At 53.7% G+C, this 20,270-nt stretch overlaps 1 pseudogene; it reads right to left on the bottom strand.

Annotated features, from left to right (window-relative positions):
- Positions 1 to 8,010: 8,010 nt before the first annotated feature.
- Positions 8,011 to 17,940, bottom strand: LOC140597329 (adenylate cyclase type 1-like; annotated as a pseudogene).
- Positions 17,941 to 20,270: the final 2,330 nt, after the last annotated feature.

The raw sequence follows: 20,270 nt of genomic DNA, 5'->3' as shown, positions 1-20,270 counted from the left end.
CTGAACAGGAGAGACTCCTAACACCGCCCCAAGGCCGAGCCCTGACGTTGGACGGTGCCTGCATCGTAACCCGTCTGAGGGCGCAGATGGGTCCACTGCACCTCCCTGAGACCGGGGAGGGGCCCCGCACCCTCCCTGAGCCACCCGGAGGAGACCTGGCCTGACCCATAGGAGGCACCATCGCCACCCCCCTCCGCCAACAGGTCCCACCACTCCTCCCCCGTGCAGCCCTCTGCCCGGCACCCCGGCGGCCCAAAGGGTGTCGGCCCGGCTTGCCACTTGGGCACCTCCATGTGGCCACCGAGGCCCGCCTTCCCCGGCCCGGCCCCTCCCAGGCACCCGCCGCGCCACCAGCGAGGGCCCGATGCCTCTCCCACAGCCACCCTGGGGCCCTCACGCCTCCCGGGGCCCACGCTGACCTGCGCCGGGGGCCGAGGACTGCAGAGCCGCTGCCGGGAGCCTGGAGCGCGGGGAACCGCGGGCCTGGAGCGGCGGCGCGGCCGAGCAACCTCCTGCCAGGGCCGAGGGGTCACTGCATCTGTGCCCAGCTCCTCCCGCGGCCACGCCCTGGGGCCTTTGGGTCAAGCTGGGGTCAGGTGCCTGGGCAAGATCCCGGCCATGCCCCAACCCCAGCCACGCCCTGGCCACGCCCAGGCCACAGACAGGCCCGCCCCCAGCAATATACCTAACCAAATAGGTAGAAGATCTATACTCTTAGAGCTATAGAACACTCATGAAAGAAATTGAAGCGAACACAAAAGAATGGAAAAAATTCCATGCTCATGGATTTGAAGAACACATATGGTTAAAATATCTATACTACCCAAAGCGATCCACACAAGTAATGTAATTCGTATCAAAATACCACCAGCACTTTTCACAGAGCCAGAAAAAACAATACCCAAATTTGTATGGAATCACAAAAAAACCCAAATAGCTAGAGCAATCTTGAAAAAGAAAGCAAAGTGGGAGGCATCACAATTCTGGACTTCAAGCTGTATTACAAAGCTGTGATCAAGACACTATGGTACTGGCACAAAAATAAACACATAGATCAGTGGAACAGAATAGAGAGCCCAGAAATGGATACTCAACTCTATGGTCAACTGATCCTTAACAAAGCAAGAGACAATATCCGATGGATAAAAGACTGTCTCTTCAACAAATGGTGTAAGGAAAACTGGACAGCCCCATGCAGAAGAATGAATCCAGACCACTTTCTTACATTCTACAGGCCAAAATTAATTTAGTCAAAATAAATTTGAAACCATAAAAATCCCAGAAGAGACACAGAGTAACCTCCCTGATATTGGCCATAGTAATTTCTTCCTAGACGTGTCTCCAGAGGAAAGGGAAACAAAGCTAAAAGTGAACAATTGGGACCTCATCAAGATAAAAATCTTCTGCACAGTGAAGGAAACAATGAAACTAAAGGCAGCCTACAGAATGGGACAAGATGTTTACAAATGACATACTTGATAAAGGGTTAGTAACCAAAATCTATAGAGAACTTATCCAACTCAACACCCAAAAAACAAATAATCCAGCTAGGAAATAGGCAGAAGACACGAATAGACATTTTTCCAAATAAGCCATACAGATGGCCAACAGACACATGGAAAGATATATAACATCACTCATCATCAAGGAAATACAAATCAGGGATCCCTGGGTGGCGCAGCGGTTTGGCGCCTGCCTTTGGCCCAGGGCGCGATCCTGGAGACCCGGAATTGAATCCCACATTGGGCTCCCAGTGCATGGAGCCTGCTGCTCCCTCTGCCTATGTCTCTGCCTCTCTCTCTTTCTTTCTCTGTGACTATCATAAATAAATAAAAATTTTAAAAATTTTTAAAAAGGAAATACAAATCAAACCATGATGAGACATCATCTCACACCTGTCAGAATGGCCAAAATTTACAACACAAGAAGCAACAAGTGTTGGTGAATATGTAGAGAAAGGGAAACCCTCTTTCATTGCTGGTGGGAATGAAAAGTGGTACAGCTATTCTGGAAAACAGTATGGAGTTTCCTCAAAGAGTTAAAATAGAACTACCCTAAGATCCAGTAATTGCACTACTATGTATTTACCCAAAAGATACAAAAATACTAATTCGAAGGGGTACATGCCCCCTGATGTTTATAGCAGCATTATCAACAATAGCCAAACTATCAAGAGAGCCTAAATGTTTATCAACGTTCATGGATAAAGATGTGTTCTCACCCCAGTGAGAATGGTGAAAATTTACAAGAAAGGAAACAACACATGTTGGAGAAGATGTAGAGAAAGGGGGACCCTCTTGCACTGTTGGTAGGAACGTGAACTGGTGCAGCCACTCTGGAAAACTGTGTGGAGGCTCCTTAAGAAGTTAAAAATAGAGCTACCCTACAGCCCAGCAAGTGCACTGCTGGGGATTTACCCCAAAGATACAGATGCAGTGAAACGGTGGGACACCTGCACGCCAATGTTTATAGCAGCAATGTCCACAATAGCCACACTGTGGAAGAAGCCGAGATGTCCTTCAACAGATGAATGGATAAAGATGCGGTCTATGTATACAATGGAATATTATTCCGCCATCAGAAAGGACAAAAACCCACCATTTGCTTCGATGTGGATAGAACTGGAAGGTATTATGCTGAGTGAAAAAGTCAATTGGAGAAGGACAATAATCATATGGTTTCATTCATATGTGGAATATAAGAAATAGTGAAAGGGATTATAAGGGAAAGGAGGGGAAGTGAGCGGGAAAAATTAGAGAGGGAGACAAATCATGAGAGACTCCTAACTCTGGGAAAGAAACAAAGGGTTGCAGAAGGGGAGGTGGGTGGCGGGATGGGGTAACTGGGTGACTGAGGAGGGCACTTGATTGGACGACCACTGGATGTTACACTATATGGTGGAAAATTGAATTTTAATAAAAACAAATGTAAAAACAAAAACAAAAAAAAGATATAGTCTATATATATATATATATATGATGGAATACTACTTGGCCATCAAAAAGAATGAAATCTTGCCACTTGCAACATCCTGGTTGGAGCTAGAGCGTATGATGCTAAGTGAAATAAGTCAGTCAGAGAAAGACAAACACCATATAATTTCACTTATGTATGGAATTTAAGAAATGAAACAGATGAACACATGGAGAGAAAAGAGAGAGAGGCAAACCAGGAAACAGATTCTTAACTACAGAGAATACGTTGAGGGTTGCTGAGGGGAGGGGAGAGTGGGAGTGGGTATTAAGGAGGGCACCTGTGATGAGCACTGAGCAGTATGTGTAAGTGATGGATCACTAAATTCTACCCTTGAAACTAATAATAGCTATATGTTAACCATTAAATTTATATAAAAGCTTGAAACCTAAAAGGAATAATAATACAACAAAGAATGCAGCTAATTAAAAGAGGAAGGGAAAAAGAAGAGGGAGAGCAAGAGAGACAAATTATTACTGTTAATAAAGTAATCAATGGAATAATAAATACTATTTTATATTTTAATAGAATAACAAAAATATTTAATCCAAAGCAGGCAGAAAAAGAGGGAAAATACCACAAAGAACAGATGGGCAGACATGACAAATAGGAGACAGCAAGATAAAAGATTCAAATCCAATGCATCAATAATCATATTAATTATAAATGGTCTGAACAGCTCAATTTAAAAAGCAGAGATTTATAAGTTGGATAAGAAGGCAAGGTCCAATCATATGTTGGTCCAACTGTTTTTTGCTTATGAGAAACCCACCTTAAGTAAAAATGTATACATAAGTTAAAAGTAAAATGATAGAAAAATTTATAAAGGGAGCTGGATTACCTATACAATATCATGTAAAGTATACTGCAGAGCCAAGCACATTACCTGGGAAAAACAGCTCTTTCCATAGTGATAAATGGGACAAAGGTTCCAACTTACCAAGAGGACAGCCTCATCGTAAACATTTATTATGAACCTAATAATGAATTGCCAAAATACATGAAGGAAAAATTGGTAGAACCGCACAAAATTCTGTCCACAGGTACAACGGGAGATTTCAATATCATTCTCTCAAAAATTGGTAGAATATCTGGGCATAAAGTCCATTAGGGCATAGAAGACCTATGAGCATCCTCGGCCAGGGTGGCCTCATTGGCATTCATGAAACACACCGTCGAAAAAAATAAAAAATAAAAAAATAAAAAATAAAAAAATAAAAATAAAAATAAATTTTAAAAAACCACACCATCCAACAGCCACAAAATGAAACATGGATGATAGAGTTCGCAAAAATGAGTTCAGGAGCTTAACCGAGCCAGCCACGTGCCCCTCTTTCTCAAGAAATCTAAAAGAATTCAAGGCATAATCTCTGACCACAGTATAACTAAGGAGAAGTCAGTAACCGAAAGATCCCTGAGTAATCTTCAACAAAAGAATGTATGTCTTCATAACTCTTTGTTGAGGAAGAAGAAAGAAGAAAGAAGAAAGAAGAAGAAGAAGAAGAAGAACAACAACAACAACAACAACAACAGCAACAACAACAAGAAAGATCTTTGAGCCAAAGGAAAATGAAATGACATTTAAAGGCAAAATTTGTGAATTAAGCAGCACTTGGAGGAAAATGTATAATAAAACCCCTGAGTTAGAGAAAGTACAAATCATCTTGAGAAACTAGAGAATATGAGTAAATTAACCCCAAAGTTATCAGAAGAAAATAAAGATCAGAGTAGAACAGTGAAATTGGAAACTCAAAATAACAGAGAAAGATCAGTAAGACCAAAAGCTATTTCTTGAGATCAATAAAATGTATCAACTTCTAGTCACATTGATCAAAAAAAAAAAAAATAGAGTCTACACAATCCTACATCAGGAGAGAGGGGATGTCACCACAAATCTGACAAATGGTAAAGTGGGTAAGAAGGGAATAGTAAAAACAAGTTTGTGATAATCGAATGAACAACGTGAGGGAATGACATAAATTCCCAAAGCTACCTCAAAAAAGAAAAAAAAAGGAAAGTCTTATGGCCCTTTATCTTTAGAGAAGTTCATTTTAGTTCAAACCTTCCTACTCTAAAGAGAGACATACAAATCCAAGTCGAAGGCTTCACTTCCCAAAACGTCTGAGGAAGAAATGGTACCAATTCTACAAACTCTTCCAGAAACCCGCAAAGGAAGGAACAGGTCCCCCCTGGTGAGGCCTGCTTCGCTCTGACCTCAAAGCCTTGTCTGGCCTAGAAAATGAGAGAACAACCTATATGTTGGCAAATTGAACACCAATAAAAAATAAATCTAGATAGATAGATAGATAGATAGATAGATAGATAGATAGATAGAAATGAGAGAACTACATTATTCATGAGCTTCGACGCAAATCCCCTCACCACGTTTTGGCAAAGCGAATCCAACAACACACAGAACCATTCCCGCATGACAGGCAAGCCCACGCCGGGCCACCTTCCCTCCGAGTGCCGCCACTATGGCTCCACCACCGATGGGAATCACCCTCCTGAGACAGGCATTCCCTGTGCAGGAACAAGCTGCCCTACTATCACCCAAACTAAGGTCGGCATCCCGATTGTCTGGGGAATCCAAAGAAAACACGGCTCTGGCACACAGGCATTGCGGTGGCCACAGACGAGGAGGCAAGCTCATGCATGCAGGCTCCTGTGACCACCTGGGGTCCATAATTAATTAACCCCAAGACCTGGCCTGACCGTTCCACAACGGCATGAGACTCTGTGATGTCTGCGTGACAGGCTTACCGACCCACAGAGAAAACAGCCAAAGTCAAGAAATGTCCTTGTTTTGCTGGGTTTACAGGAAGGTGAGGTGGCCTTTCCCATTACACGTCCTTGGGAAAATATGTCAGTGTGTCGCACGTAGGCACCCCTTCCCAGTGACACGTGGAGGGTCTCCCTGCCACTGAGCTCCCTGGAAAACTCACCTAGAGGTGGGGGCCCGGGGTATTGCCAGTGGGGAACCCCAGGGCAGGCCCAATCACTGGGCTTACACCATCTAAAGGGACACCGAGAAGAGCGCCTGCCAACCCAGGCGGGGCACCGCAGCCCCTAACTGTGCCGCTGGCCGCACGGCAGGTGCCTGGTGAACAAGCCGGAAGCCAGATGCGCACACCCCAGGCCAACCCGGCTCTCCAGCGCACCCTGACTGCTCTCCTCAAGCTGAGTAGCTAATCACAACTAAAGACCTGAAACCAGATGGGCCAGCTGACCGTGGGGTGGGCACCTCTAGGGACCAGCCAGCCCGGTCCCCCTGGACAGCCAGCCGCAGCCAGACAAGAGTCCCCTGAGTCCCCTGGCACAGCCCACGAGAGACTCTGTGCTCCGTCACCTGGTGAGGCTGTGGCAAACAGCAGCAGTCGGGTCTCCCTTCTGGGAGCCCTCGTATGCGGCCATCTGTCTGGCATCGGCTCCGACCTGAGACCTCTGGGCTTGGCCATGGTGGAGCATCAGCAGGCCAGGGGAGAACGTGGCTGGGCCCCTCCTGGCATGGTACAGAGGGCCAGCCGGGTCCCTTGGCTGAAAGCTGTGAGTCTTGTCTGGTGGCCTGCCTCGGGGCGCCTGCAGTGGCCCTAGACCTGCCCATCTCAGGTGAGCCGATGGTCCTACCCCTGACCCACCCAATCCGGGCTGTGGTCGGGCCCTCATGTGGGATGACGGTGGCAGCTCAAGTCCCTTCAGGGACAGAGCCAGCATCTGGTGCGTTCCCCGATCTGCAGGGGGACTCAAGCCCCCCCAGGACGTCCCAGCCCCATGGACAGGGGTTCAGAGGGCTCGGCATTCCAGAGCCTCTGCCCACCCAGAACACAGAATCCACTGGGTGTACACTGAAGACGGCACCAGGCAGCGAGCCCCTCAGGATCAGGGGTCTCCCCAGCACTCGGGGGCGTGGGCTGCCCAGAGCAGACGCAGGATGGGCAATGAGCAGAAGCACGCATCCACGGGGTTGGAGCGGCAGACGTAGGGAGTGACCACTGCTGGGTACAGGGCTCTCTGGGAACGTGAAGATGCTCTAACCCTGACCATGGCGACGGTGGCCCAAGTCTGTAAATACACTGGAAATCACCGAACTGCATACTTTACAGCCATGAAGCGTGAAGAGCGTGGTTTTAAACTCAGTACACGTGTTACGCGGTAAAGAATAATTAGGCTACGTTGTCCCCCGGCATACGGACGTGTGTGCAGACCCCCTATGTACTCGGGTATGCACACGCGCATGCACACAGCTTCCCCTCCTCTGTCTACCCGGAGGAATGGAATCACCCTTCATGGTCCCGTACACGCATCCAGCCCATACATCCTTAGCGGGGACCTGTCTTTCCCAGGTTAACAAAACCAGAGTAAAGGTATCAGACTGGCCTCCTGCAGGTGGAGCGTCCCAAGAGATGAACAAGGCAGCGTCCAGAGGCCGCCCAGCCACACCGAGCGCTTACTGCATGCCAGGCCCACCGCCAAGCCCGTCCTGGTGGGGAACTAGTCACTGTATCCTCACCCAGGCTGGAAGGTTTTGTGTCACCTGGACCGGGCCACAGGGCGCCCACACGGCCACCAAACATCACTTCCAGGTGTCCGTGCTGGTCTCTGCAGCCCATGGTCTTCTTCAGCGAGGGTGACCTCACCCCCCAATCCTCTGGGCTCCACCTGTCTGGCATAGACCACTGGCTCTCCCTGCACTCTGGACCCCAGGCGGGCCCCAGGCTGGACATAGCACTCCCAGGATGAGGTGACTGCCCCCCTGCTCCAGACACCATTCAGACCCTGGCTCCTCCCTGCTGGGCCATGTATCAGCCGCCCGGACCCAAGCACCTCACATCGCTGCCCTGCTCCCCACCTGCAGGCCCATGCCCTGGGCAGGGCTGCCATGAAGACCAGACACCATTAAATGCCTCGGATGCTAGAGAGTGGCTTCGTAATACATCAGGATTAGAAAAAGCTCCTGAGAGCTCGCATCCACCGTCTCTGTTCTAGAGCATGCCCCCTGCTCACTTCTAGCCGGGGAAGCCAAGGGAGGCCCCCCACTCAGGGTCCAGACGTCTGCAAGTTGCACGGGTGGACTTGTCCAGCAAGCCGGATGGCCTCCCCATCCGGAGGTGAGGGACACAGCAGGTGACGAGGGGGGCCCCTCGCGCATGCCCAGCTGGCCCAGACGTGCACTGGTGTGCTGGTCGCCTGGCAGGTGCACAGCCCATGCCTCCGGTTGTCATCCCCTCCCTCCCCGGCTCGGGGCCGACAGCTCACATACCTGCACCCGCACACCTACTAACTTGGGTGGGTGGTGCAAGAGTCAGTGTTTTCTGGAGACTCCCATGACCCTGGGGAGACCCGCTGTCCCATGCAGCGCAGCAAAGGCTGAGCCACTGTGCGCGGCAGCCGTAATGCCAGATGCCTCGGGATGGGGAGCTCACTGTTCAGGATGCCACCAAACTCCTGTGCCTGTCAGGCGGGGCTCATAGGACTGTACTCAGCTTCCCCTGGTCCCCATCCTGCCCCAGCACTAGCCCCTCCACCCGCACGGCCCCTCCCCAGGGGCTCCTTTGCCGCACCCCACCATTCCTGAAGCACACAGAGCGCATCTTGCCTGTGCTGTCCAGAGGTAGTCCAGCTGCAGCGTGACATCCACCTGCCAGGTGTGCAGGGCCAGCATTCACGAGAACAGCAGGATGGCCATGATGGGCTTGAAGCCATGCCTGGACACCGCACCACCCCTGGTGGGGGGCAAGGAGGGAAACCTCATCAGTACAGAGGGCCTGAGACCTGTGCACGGGCCCCCGGGGCAGGCAGGTCGGCAGCACCTGCCACCGGCCCGGCTGCAGCACCTCCCGCCCGAACCGAGGCCTCTCTGGCCCTGGGCCCAAATGGACACACGGAGAAGCCGCGGAAGCAGGCAGCGCCTGACGGGTGTGTCCAGGGAGCCTGGCAGCAGCGCACCTACCCCAAGGCCCGGGTGTAGCCGCTGAGCTCTAGGACCAGGATGTAGGACGCGGTGAGCACGAGGAGCAGGATCATTTTGGGCAGGGAGGACACTCGCAGGAAGATGGCCAGTGGAAGCGTTCCCACCAGGCCGCAGAGCAGGGCGTGGGGCGCAGACTCGCAGGGTGAAGTGGCTAGCAGTGTGTTGTGGTTGCCGGGTGTCAGGACCACCAGGGACCTGTTGGGGCTGGAGCTCCAGGCCCAGGGCAGACAGCCCACCTGGAGGGGGCAAAGGGGTGGGCAGAGGGGGCAGCAGCAGAGGTGGAGGGGGAAGGGGTGGAGAAGGCAGGGGCAGAGGGGACAGAGGGTCAAGAGGAGGCAGGGATGGAGGGGATGGTGGGGAGTGGAGACAGCAGGGGCAGGAGTGGAGGGGGCAGGGGCAGAGGGGTCAGGGACAGAAGAGCAGGGGTGGAGGATCCAGGGGCAAAAGACCAGGGGTGGAGGAGCCAGGGGCAGAAGAGCAGGGGTGGAGGGGCAGGGGTGTTGAGGCAGGGGCAGGGGTGGCAGGGAGACGGGGGCTCAGGACCAGCTGCCCTCAGCCCCACCTGCACCGTCCACCTGCTGCTACAGCTTCCTGTGGGAAGGAGGGGATGCCCCCAGGTGCCGCCCGCCCCTCCCTTGCTGTGCCCTCCAGGCTCCTCCCAGTGTAGGCTGGGAGAAGCAAGAGACCCCCCTCGGCCCCCCAGACAGCCCCTGCCACCCTCCTGGTACTCAGCGCCCCACCCCCCTGCCCTGACTTCTGCCCCAGCTTCTACTGCGCACTGGGGAGGGGCTGGGTGTCCCTTCACCCGGAGACAGCCCCCCTCACCCCTGCACACCTCGTGGGACTCCCCCCGCTACACCCTGCTGCCTGCAGACATGCTCACCACACATCCTTGGGCGACGGAGTAGGTCAAGACCACTATGAAAATACACAAGACGGTGCGGATCTGGATGGTCAGGCATCCTGGAAAACACTGGACAATAAAACATATTACTGTGAACACAGGCGTTTCTTAGAGTTGGTTCGGGTCGCAGGAACGGTCACAGCACAGAATGTGCCGCATGCCCTGGTGCCGCTGGCTCCCCACCCAGCCCCCACACACACATCTCAGCTGTGCCCAGGCTTCCTCTCCCAGGTCGACGCTGCCAAAATTAAAAGAAACAAAAACTACTGTCTTTCAGTGAAAAACAACCACACCCGCCACCGTGTGCCCCACACTGTGACTCTGGCACTAGAATGAACTGATTAATTTGAGATTTTTATTACATTAAATCCTTACTATGTCATGTGTTTTGCAAGTTCATATATTGTTATTATATTAAATAAGGATTTACACATACTTGTGTCTTTTTTTAGGTACTTTAAATTTTATCATTTTCTTCACATAGATTTTAAACTGTTTTTGTTACTAGAAATTTTATTTTAAATCTATTTGGGTGAACCTGGGCAGCTCAGGACATGATCTCAGGGTCCTGGGACCGAGTCCCACGTCGGGCTCCCCACTCGGCAAGGAGTCTGTTTCTCCCACTCCCTCTGCCCGTCCCCAAAATTGTGCTCTTTCTTGCTCTCTCTCAAATAAAATCTTTCTAAAAGTGCCTGCACGCTTAATAGAAGGCAGCTTAAATACATTTTGCAATAGTCAACATGTGACTTTGTGGATAAAAGCGCAAAGCTCTTTTTAGATTCACGCTCGTGAAATTTGAAAGAAAAACTAATATAAAGACTGCAGGGACCCTGCACAAGATGCTGATGAGACCCGCAGCCAGCCAGGGCCAGCCCCCTCCGCGGCCCTCCCCTGGGGAAGTCTCGACCGTCCTGTCCCCACCAGCTGGCCTTCTGGGTCCAACGGGACTCCCACGGCGCAGCCACAGTTCCGGATTCCATTCAGGATTCCTGAGCCTGATGCTGCCACACTGCGCAGACACGCTGGGCCCCCAGATCTCAGGGAGAGGAGCCCCCTGCGGTGGCGCCAGCCCCGACTGCTCACACCTCGCACTAGCCACCTCCCTCCCTGTCCAATCTCGTGTCCGCCCCTGGCCGGGACAGAGATGTGCCCACGGACCCTTGCCCGGCCGACAAGGCACACGCTGCTCACGCATTCGCTCAGCAAACGCAGGGTAAGGCTCCTCCGGCTGTGGACATCAGGAGCCCCTGGAGGCACTGCCCAGGCCTGGCCTCTGGTGGCCACTGGTGACTGGAGGGCCACCGGCCGATGCTCAGCAAGCTGTGCCCGGGGTGCAGGGAGGCTGAAGCGGGAGGCAGCCCGGAGTGTGCAAGCGGGGCTCAGAGTCGGGGGCAGCCTGCGGGGCGGATGCGCCATTCCCATTTGGCTGCCAACTGGCCAAGCGGTGGTGGGTTCCGACGATGATGCCTCACGGGGGACACAATCTGCCCACGTGGCTCCTCTGGTCTGGCCCTCCCTCTGCGCTCTACTCACTGAAGGGGACACGCGGCGGGCACTAGCCGCTCCCGGATGTCCTACTGATGAGCAGGGACTTACGAGTCCTGGATGCACTCACCCAGGACAGCTCTGCTCCCGCCACACACGTGCCAGCGCCACACGACGCTCGGCGGAAATGGGAGAGCCAGTGAGCCGCCGGGGGCTGGCCTCGGTCACATCTGCCCCGGGGCGCCCGCTGAGCGCCTGTCACACCGTCCACACTCCGGGCACCCCGGTGCTGCTCCATCGGCTGCCCGGGCGCCAGCTCCCCTGCACTCACTCCACAGTGCACAGTGACATACAGGGACCCGGTGTCTTGGGACCCAGGCCTCGGGGCCACTGAGCACAGCGGAGTGCACAGTGCTGGGCACACTGCCTCGCCGGGTGCAGAGAGCACGCCAGGGCTAGGACGCAGGCTAGCAGGAACCACGGGGTGCTGTGGCCTTGCGTGACCTGTCATCCTCGTCACAGGCCCAGCTCAGGGTCGTGGACACCTGGCCAGCTGGGTGCTCCATGCCAAGACCCCTGCCACATGAGATCGGAGACGTGGGCAGTCATCTGCTCACACTCGCAGGGCCCCAGGGTTCCTGCCCCTACCCCAGCCAGGTGTCTCCCCTGCCCTCTGCCCGCCCTGGGGATCTCCAGGCCCACCGGCAACAAGCCCACAGCAGACACAGACCAGCTCGTGGGCCTTCTCCATTCATGAGCTCGCGGGTGGGTGGGAGCCCCCAGAGCGGCTGGCTGCCCCGATAGGTGAACCCCAGCCCCAGAGGGACAGGCAGGGACTCGGAAGGAGCACGACCAGAACAGTGTGCCAAAGAAGCCACTGCCGTGACACACGTATGTGGAAAGAGTGGTCTGAGTGGGAGGAAAGTGCCCGTGTCCCGTGTGAACAGCACCCACGGGGACCTCGGTGGATGCAGTGTGATGATGGGGGCGGGGACAGCCCGCTCTGCAGACACGGAGGAGGTGACATTCAGGACACGGGGCCCGCTTGCCTCGGCCGACCTGATCGCGGCCAGTGCCGAGGCCCAGTGGCCCCCAGAGATGCAGGGAGCCCCCACCAGCCGAGCTCCCCCCAACCAGGGACCCGGGAAGGGATGCCGGGAACGAGGGTCCCTCCCCGCCCAGTGACAGGCCCCAAAGCCAGCAGACCCCTCACCCCAGCCATGCTGCCGAGCCTACTGCGGCCCGGCGTTCTCACGGGGGAGGGAGGGGACCCCACAGCCTGGAGCTGCTGCTCTTGCCACGGCCCCACCCCCACCCCATCTGGACACAGCAGCTTTGCTGATGTGGAAATGGCCTTTTGAAGATTCAGGGATGGTGTCAACTGGGCAGCCGCCCTTGCAGAGCTGGGGCACGTCCTCCTGGGCGCTGGGGTGCTGTCTGGGCCTGGCGGTGCCCCGTGACCCCCGAAACATTTGTCGAAACGTCAGAACTCTCAGCCTCAGTCATAAACACAGCCAGAGGCGCACGGTAAGACCAGCCTGGATCTGCTGCCTGTGACACGGCACAGGACAGCCCAGGGTTCCTCCCCCAGTGCCATGCCCCGAAGAGCTACCACCCCCGGCCCACGGCCACCCATGGCGGAGGGTCGCAGTGTGACCGAAGGGACGGGTTCCTGACCGAGGACTCCAGAGGACCCGGCTCAGCAGCAAGAGGTCTTGAAAGCCAGACGGTGGCAGAAGGGGAAATGGGTGGACTGGGGCGCTAAAACTCCACGCGCCAGGGCAGGTGACGGCCCCCCAACGAGCCCATGGGACCCCGCCAACAGCGAGCCTGCGGGTCGCTGCCCTCTAGCACGTGCTGCCCACAGCCGGGAGCCAGCGGGCGTGCTTGCCCTGAGACCTCCGAGGCCGTGGTCACTGGCCCGGCAGCAGCAGGAGGTTGGGACTGACGCTGCAGCTGGGAGCGGGGGTGGCCAGAACCATGCAGCAGGGCCATGCCCGCCCACCACCTGCTTTCTACTCATGTCCTCGCTCTCCTGACCCGCAGGTTCCAGACTCCCCCGGGGATGGGCACCAGCCCAGCTGAGGAGGAAGGCCAGGTCCTGGGGAGGGACCTTCCTACACAGTATGCTAGGATGTGCTGCTTCCTGGGGCTGCCTGGAGACGCCAGGGCGCAGGGAGGGCAGCTCGCGGGCTCTCTGCGGGAGATGCCACGGGAGCTGGCTCTTCTGTTACCTGTGAAGCCACGGTCCTGTCGGCCAGCACGCCCACAGCCCTGCAGGAGCGGGACTGCCAGCGTGGGTGCTGAGACCCACCCCCCGTCTCGCCCCCAACTCCTGAGCCTGCATACGCATTCGCTCACATGTAACGGGGTAGCACGCTCTTCTGAAAAGTGAACGCTGCTGGTCACAGAGACCGATGGCCACGCGTGGACTCCATGTGGCCTCTCCTAGCTGTGAGGCCGGTCGCTGCTCATCTTTTCGGTCAGTTTGCTTATACACTCGTGGAGCAAACACATCCGTGGAAAATAGTTGTAATACAGAAAAAAAAAAAAAAACAGCACATCAGCTCCAAACCCGGGAGAAACCCCCTCGGAACGTTAAGCACAGCCATCAAACATGGCCTGGCGGATTGTCCGTGGTTGCACGTCCTTGGGCCACACCATCCACACGAAAGGCAGCCGTGCCAACTCCAGCAATGACCCTGTGACCGCCTGTAAGCACAACAGGTGTGTAACATCGCCAAGGCCACCAGGAGCGATGCCACGGAGCACAACAGGATACCTGCCTCTCCGTGGAGGGTGCTGTGGCCAGGACCCCACGCATCGACCTAGGCACACGGTGCCGGTATCCCGAGCCTGAGCCTGTGGCCGAGGGTGTGTGAGACAGGCAGCCGTGGCCACCGTGGCCACCTCCCTGGGCTCGACACAGCCTGATTTACACGGGCACCTGGAGCTTACGGCCCAGGATGAGGTGTCGCCAGGGGCAGGGCCTGTGCAAGCCTCTGTGCTGGACGAGGATGCGTCCACCCCTTCTGCTCACAACATGGGTCTGCCCAGGCTCCAGCAAGCACCCTCAGAGCAAAGCATACCTGAACCTGCAGAGGCTCGCAGACAGTCCCTTCCTGCCCAGCGGCCAGCCCTGGTCCCACTGCCCCCCACCCAGGGCAGGCTGTCCTGCTCCCACTGGCACTCGTGGCCACCTGGTCCAGCTCAGGCCCCTCCTAGCTCTCACCCTGCACCCTCACGCCCGTGCTCTGCTGGCCCACGGCACTGCAGCCCCCCCCCATCCCCAACTCCTGGCCTCCTCCAGGCCCCACTGACCCTGTCCCTTTGTCCTCCAGCTTCTCCCCTTGTGTGCCAGGCTCCCGCTACTGGTGCATATCAACTCAATTCTGTCCTGCATCACAGACAGGGACATGGAGGCACGGAGTTCCCAGTGCCAGCAACCCCAGCAATGCGGGAGCCAATGGGAGGATGGAGGTCCCAGGGGGCCATGGGGCTGGCCCAGCAGCCCGGATGCCCTGCGTGTGGCCTCCTGCCCTGTCCCAGAGGAAAGCGCATGCCCAGCTGACTCGTGCTTTCCCACGGAGGCCCTGCTACCCTGGACCCTGGCTCAACCATATGCACAGCTTCGCCCACCCGTACCTCCCTCCACTGAGGCTGGGCCCCACCTGCTGGTTGCCACCCCTCCACACCATCTCTGAGCCACACCCCGGGGAGGACACTCAGAGCTAGCGCAGAGGCACCAACGGACATGACACTCCGAATTCCACATGCTTCGGCTAAGCCACCTCTGCCAGGAGGGACATGTCCGTCACAGCACCCGGCTCCCGGCTCCCCGGGAGGGGGTGGCAGGCCATCGAGTCAGCTCCACCTGTCACACTCTCCCCCAAAATTACATGAAAACACCATCTTATTTAAAGCTGAAAATTGCAGTTTCCAAACCACGTATCACCCTATGAAGAAAAAACAACTGGAAATTGGTTTAAATAAATAACATCTTTTCAATTAAAAGAAAAAAAAAGTTCCCAATGAAGAACAAAGAAGTAAAGTGGATAAAAGCAAATTTAGTTTTTTAAAAAGTTGCCGTTTCCAACAATTACACAAAGAGAATCCTGAGTCAGCAGGACATGGCCATGGGGTGAAGCAGGGTAATGGGGTGCATAAAGACACGGACGGGGGAGCCACAGCGGGGCTGGGACCGAGCACTGTCCCAGGAGCACAGCCACCCATGGAGCCAGCCCAGCCCCCACCCCAAAGCTCACAGCAGCAAAGCCAACAGAGAACCCTCCACAGTGCAGGTGTCCTGTCCACCACGCAGGCGTATGATGGATCGCTGGTTCCCTGCCCTGAGGGACTCTCCACTCAGAACACCCCACGGCCCTCATCCCATCACTATGGACCACCTGCCCAGTGTCCCAGGGGCGCTCCTGGAACTCCGAGCAGGATCCAGCACACAAAAGGGCTTGGGGAGCTCCTGCTACTCTCCACTGCCCCACCGTCCTGTCAAGAGGACAAGCGGAGGCCACACATGTACCGGCCCAGGTGATGTGCAGGTAAAGGACACAGGCAAATACACATACCTGCCCAGGTGATATACAGATGCAAGACACACATGTACCTGTCACAAGCAGGATGTAAGCACACACACGCACATACACCTGGATCTAGGTGATGCACAGGTACGGGACATATGCACACACACTCCTGGACCTGAGTGATGTGCGGGTACAGGACACACGCATACATAAGTATCTGGACCCAGGTGATGTGCAGGTACAGGACACATGCACACATAAGTATCTGGACCCAGGTGATGTACAGGTACAGGACACAAGCACACATAAGTAGCTGGACCCAGGTGATGCACAGGACACACATGCACACACACGGATCATAGGTCCACATGGACCATAGGTCAGGGAGAAGTACAACAGGCACCTGGACCCAGGTAATGTGCAGGTACAGGACACAGGCATACAGGCACCTGGGCCATGTGGATTGCAGGTCAGGGAGACACACAGCAAGCACCTGGACCCAGGTGATGTGCAGGTTCAGGACACATGCACACACACTCCTGGACCTCAGTGATGTGCAGATACAGGACACATGCACACATAACTACCTGGATCCAGGTGATATGCAGGTACAGGACACACGCACCCACACTCCTGGACCCAAGTGATGTACAGGTACAGTACACACGCACACACACCTGGACCTGAGTGATGTCTAGGTACAGGACACATGCACACATGCACCTGGACCCAGGTGATGGCAGGTCTGGACTTATGCACACACACACACCTGGACCCGAGTGATGTGCAGGTATAGGACGCAGGCCACCAGGAAGCAGATGCAGAACACCAGGAGCAAGAGGTCAACCACGTTCCTAGAACAGAAGATGCAGGGTCACTGCGGGCTGGGGCCAAGCAAGGTGTGCCCAACAAGTGCCCGCAATTCCAACCCCCGACTGCTCCACCAAGTCCCTTTCTTTCTTCCCCCCAACTCCTAACCAGCGGGGCCCATGGAGAGGCCCTCCCTCATGGAGGACCTGCTGCTGGGCACTGCCCTCCTGGGCCAAGTCATCTGGGAGCAGCTTTTCTAGGAAAAGCTTGATCCCCACACGGGCCATCAGATGGTCGCCGTGTTTACAGCATCTGGGAACGGAGCAGCTTCCTGTGCTTCCTGGAAACTCTGGAAACCCAAGGAGAGCCACTCCACCAGGGGGTCTAAGAAAGTGGCCTCTCTGGAAGGAAAGTGGACTTTCCTCCTGAAAACAAGCACTGCCAAACTCAGACTTTGGGTAACTGATTATTACTAAATTACTACGTTTGTCTTCCTTTCCAGAGGCCACTATTTCTCACTTTAACATATCTGAAGATGACGCGCACCTAGAAACAACGTCCCTCGAAATCTGTCCTGAAGTCAAGAGTGCACGTTGGGCAGATGGAAAGGCGCTGAAAATATCTTGTGTCTTAGAACTGTGTAAATGACACACGAGAAGTTGAGCGTGAGCATCCCACACGTGTGCCACCAGGGCCTGACGGCTGACTGCAACCAGGGGACAACAGGCTGTGGCTCATGCCGTCTCGGTGCCAGGGACGACGGGGACAACGAGCAGATGAGGAAGCGCCTCTGGCACCCTCCTGCCCTGATGGCCAGGCCCGTCACACTTACTGAGGGATGATGAGAAGGTAGATGAGGCCGAACAGGGCGGTGAGGATGAGCGCCAGCACAACGGCACTGGTGAAATCCCGTCCTGGAGCTGGTGGTACTGGGAGACACGGAGACCGCCCATCAGTGGCTGTAGCTGCCAGGACACATGCAGGGTCCCCGCAGCGGCACCTGGGACCTGGGGACCACGCCGCCTGGAGACGGGTGGGGGACGGCACCTGGGGCCCCTTCCACCTACCTTGAGCTCGCGGTCAGCCTGCTTGTACTTCAGGGTGAAGAAGTCCAGGTCTGCCATCTCCAGCTCCATCTGGAACGCTTCCAGGAGGCGGCCGATGTACCTGTTTACACGCATGCCCGGCGTGGTGTAGATGACGTTCGCAGAGAACGATTAGCGGTGTCTGAGTTTCTCTGATGTGGTTCTCAATGCCATCTGCTGCCACCAAGGAAGGAAAAAAATAAATGTCAAATCCTCCACTTATTGAAGAAAAAGCTCTTCCATTCCCTCAGCCTGCTCTCTGGCGGGGCAGGTGTGGGGCCGAGATGTGGTCATGCCTCCACCACCTGCTGGCGCTGAGATCCCAGGTGACTTAGCACATCATTGGCCCTGAGATGCCTGCGTCTGCAAATATGGGCACGGGACGTTCAAAATGTGGCACTCCATGTGGATGCGGGCGGAACCCAGCAGAGAGCAAGAAAACAGAAGTTGTTTCTTTAAAAATATCAATAAAATTGACAAATCTCCAGCAGGCATGACAAAGAAAAAGAGAGAGAGACTAACAAACCTGGGGATGAAAACAATTCTACTACAGACCCTGCTGACATCAAAAAGGTAATAAGAAAATACTGTGAACAATTACACACATTAATTTGACGACCTGGACCAATGAACGACTCGGGAACACACACACTACCACAATTCACCTAACGTGAAAGATTATGAGATTAGCTCTGTAATTTACTAAAGAAATTCAACTCATAACTGTAAAGGTTCCGAAAAATGAATCTCCAGCTCCAGGTGGCTTCACTGGAGAATTTTACTCAACATTTAAGAATGAAGAATTAACACCAATTCTGTATCATCTCTTCCAGAAAACAGAAAAGGTAACACCTTCCAACTCACTTTATAAAGTCGGAATCATCCTGATACCAAAATCAGACCAAGACAATACAAAAAAAGGAACACTACAGGCCATCTCTTTCAATACCGATGCTATAATCCTTAACAAAACAGCAAATAGAATTCGGCAGCCTCAGAACAGAAGCATGCACCATGACCATGTCTGGAGATGCAGATCCTTTTACACATCTGCCCATCGATACAATACACCACATAAATAATCCCATGGTTGTGTCAATTGACACAGAAAAATTGACAGTTGAATCTGACAAAATTCAACACTCATTCTTGATAAGATCAGAAAACTAGGGAGGGAGGGGAAGTTCTCCAACTTGATGAAGATCTACAGAATACTGAAAGCTACTATAGTACTCGCTGGTGAAAGATGGAGTGCTTTCAGCAACCCCAGCCATTGCAACAGGGCAAGAAAAAGGAAAAAAGAACATCAGAAAACTGTCCCTTTGCAGATGCCACAATGGCGTACATAGATATTCTATGTAGGGGAGGAAATAACTCTAGAACAAATGAATTCCATAAGGTCACTGGATACAAGATGAACATAAAAAACGTATTTCTTGGGGCACCTGGGTGGCTCAGTCAGTTGGGCCTCTGAGTCTTGGTTTCAGCTCTGGGCATGATCTCAGGGTCCTGGGATGAAGCCTCACATTGGGCCCCCTCAAGTAATCTGCTTGAGCTTCTCCTTCTCCCTCTGCTCCTCCCCTTGCTTGTGCACTCTCATTCTCTCTCTTGAAAAAGAAGTGTATTTCTTAAACTAATAATCAGTATGTGAAGACCAAAGTTAAAATTCAGTGACATATGTACTCATGGAGAAAAACGAAGTACTAGGTACAAATCTAACACGTACACAACTTGTATGCTGAAGACTATATGATACTGATGAAAGAAATCAATGATTTCAATGAACAGAGGGACACACGTGCTCATCAATGAGAAGACATGACACAGTAAAGCTGTCGATTATCCTCATACTGATGTGCACAGGTTCTTTAAAAAAAAAAGATTTTACTTGCTTACTCATGAGAGACAGAGAAAGAGGCAGAGACCCAGGCAGAGGGACAAGCAGGCTCCATGCAGGGAGCCCAATGTGGGACTCGATCCCAGAACCCCGGGTCAGGGCCTAAGCCGAAGACAGATGCTCAAACAATGAGCCACCCAGGTGCCCCGCGGTGCATGGGTTTAATGTAATTCTTATCAAATTCCTAACAGGAAATTTTGCATAGACAGGCTTATCTTAAATATAAATGGAAAGGGAAGGGGATGAGAATAGCTCATTTTTCTCAAAATCACTCAACCCAAGGTTAAGACTGATTGTGTAGCTACCCTGGTTGGAGCAGTACAGCACTTGTGCCAGGAGAGACACAGAGATCTACAGAATAGAGAGCCCAGAAACAGCCTCACACCAGTATGGTCAATGATTTTTTACTAAATGCAAAAGCAGTTCAATGGAAGAGGATAGTCTTGTCAACAAAGGGGGCTGGATCAACTGGTCGTCCATGTGCAAAGAAGGAAATTCGACCTAAAACTCACATGTTATAAAAAGAACTTATCAAACTTAATCCCAAGAAACAAACAATCCAATCCTGAAATAGTCAAAAGACATGAATGGAAATGTCACAGAGGAA

Source organism: Vulpes vulpes, unplaced genomic scaffold (assembly GCF_048418805.1).
Source record: "Vulpes vulpes isolate BD-2025 unplaced genomic scaffold, VulVul3 u000000641, whole genome shotgun sequence".
NCBI lineage: Eukaryota > Metazoa > Chordata > Mammalia > Carnivora > Canidae > Vulpes > Vulpes vulpes.
The sequence above is the reverse complement of the archived record's forward strand: the minus strand, read 5'-3'. Positions and strand labels throughout refer to the sequence as shown.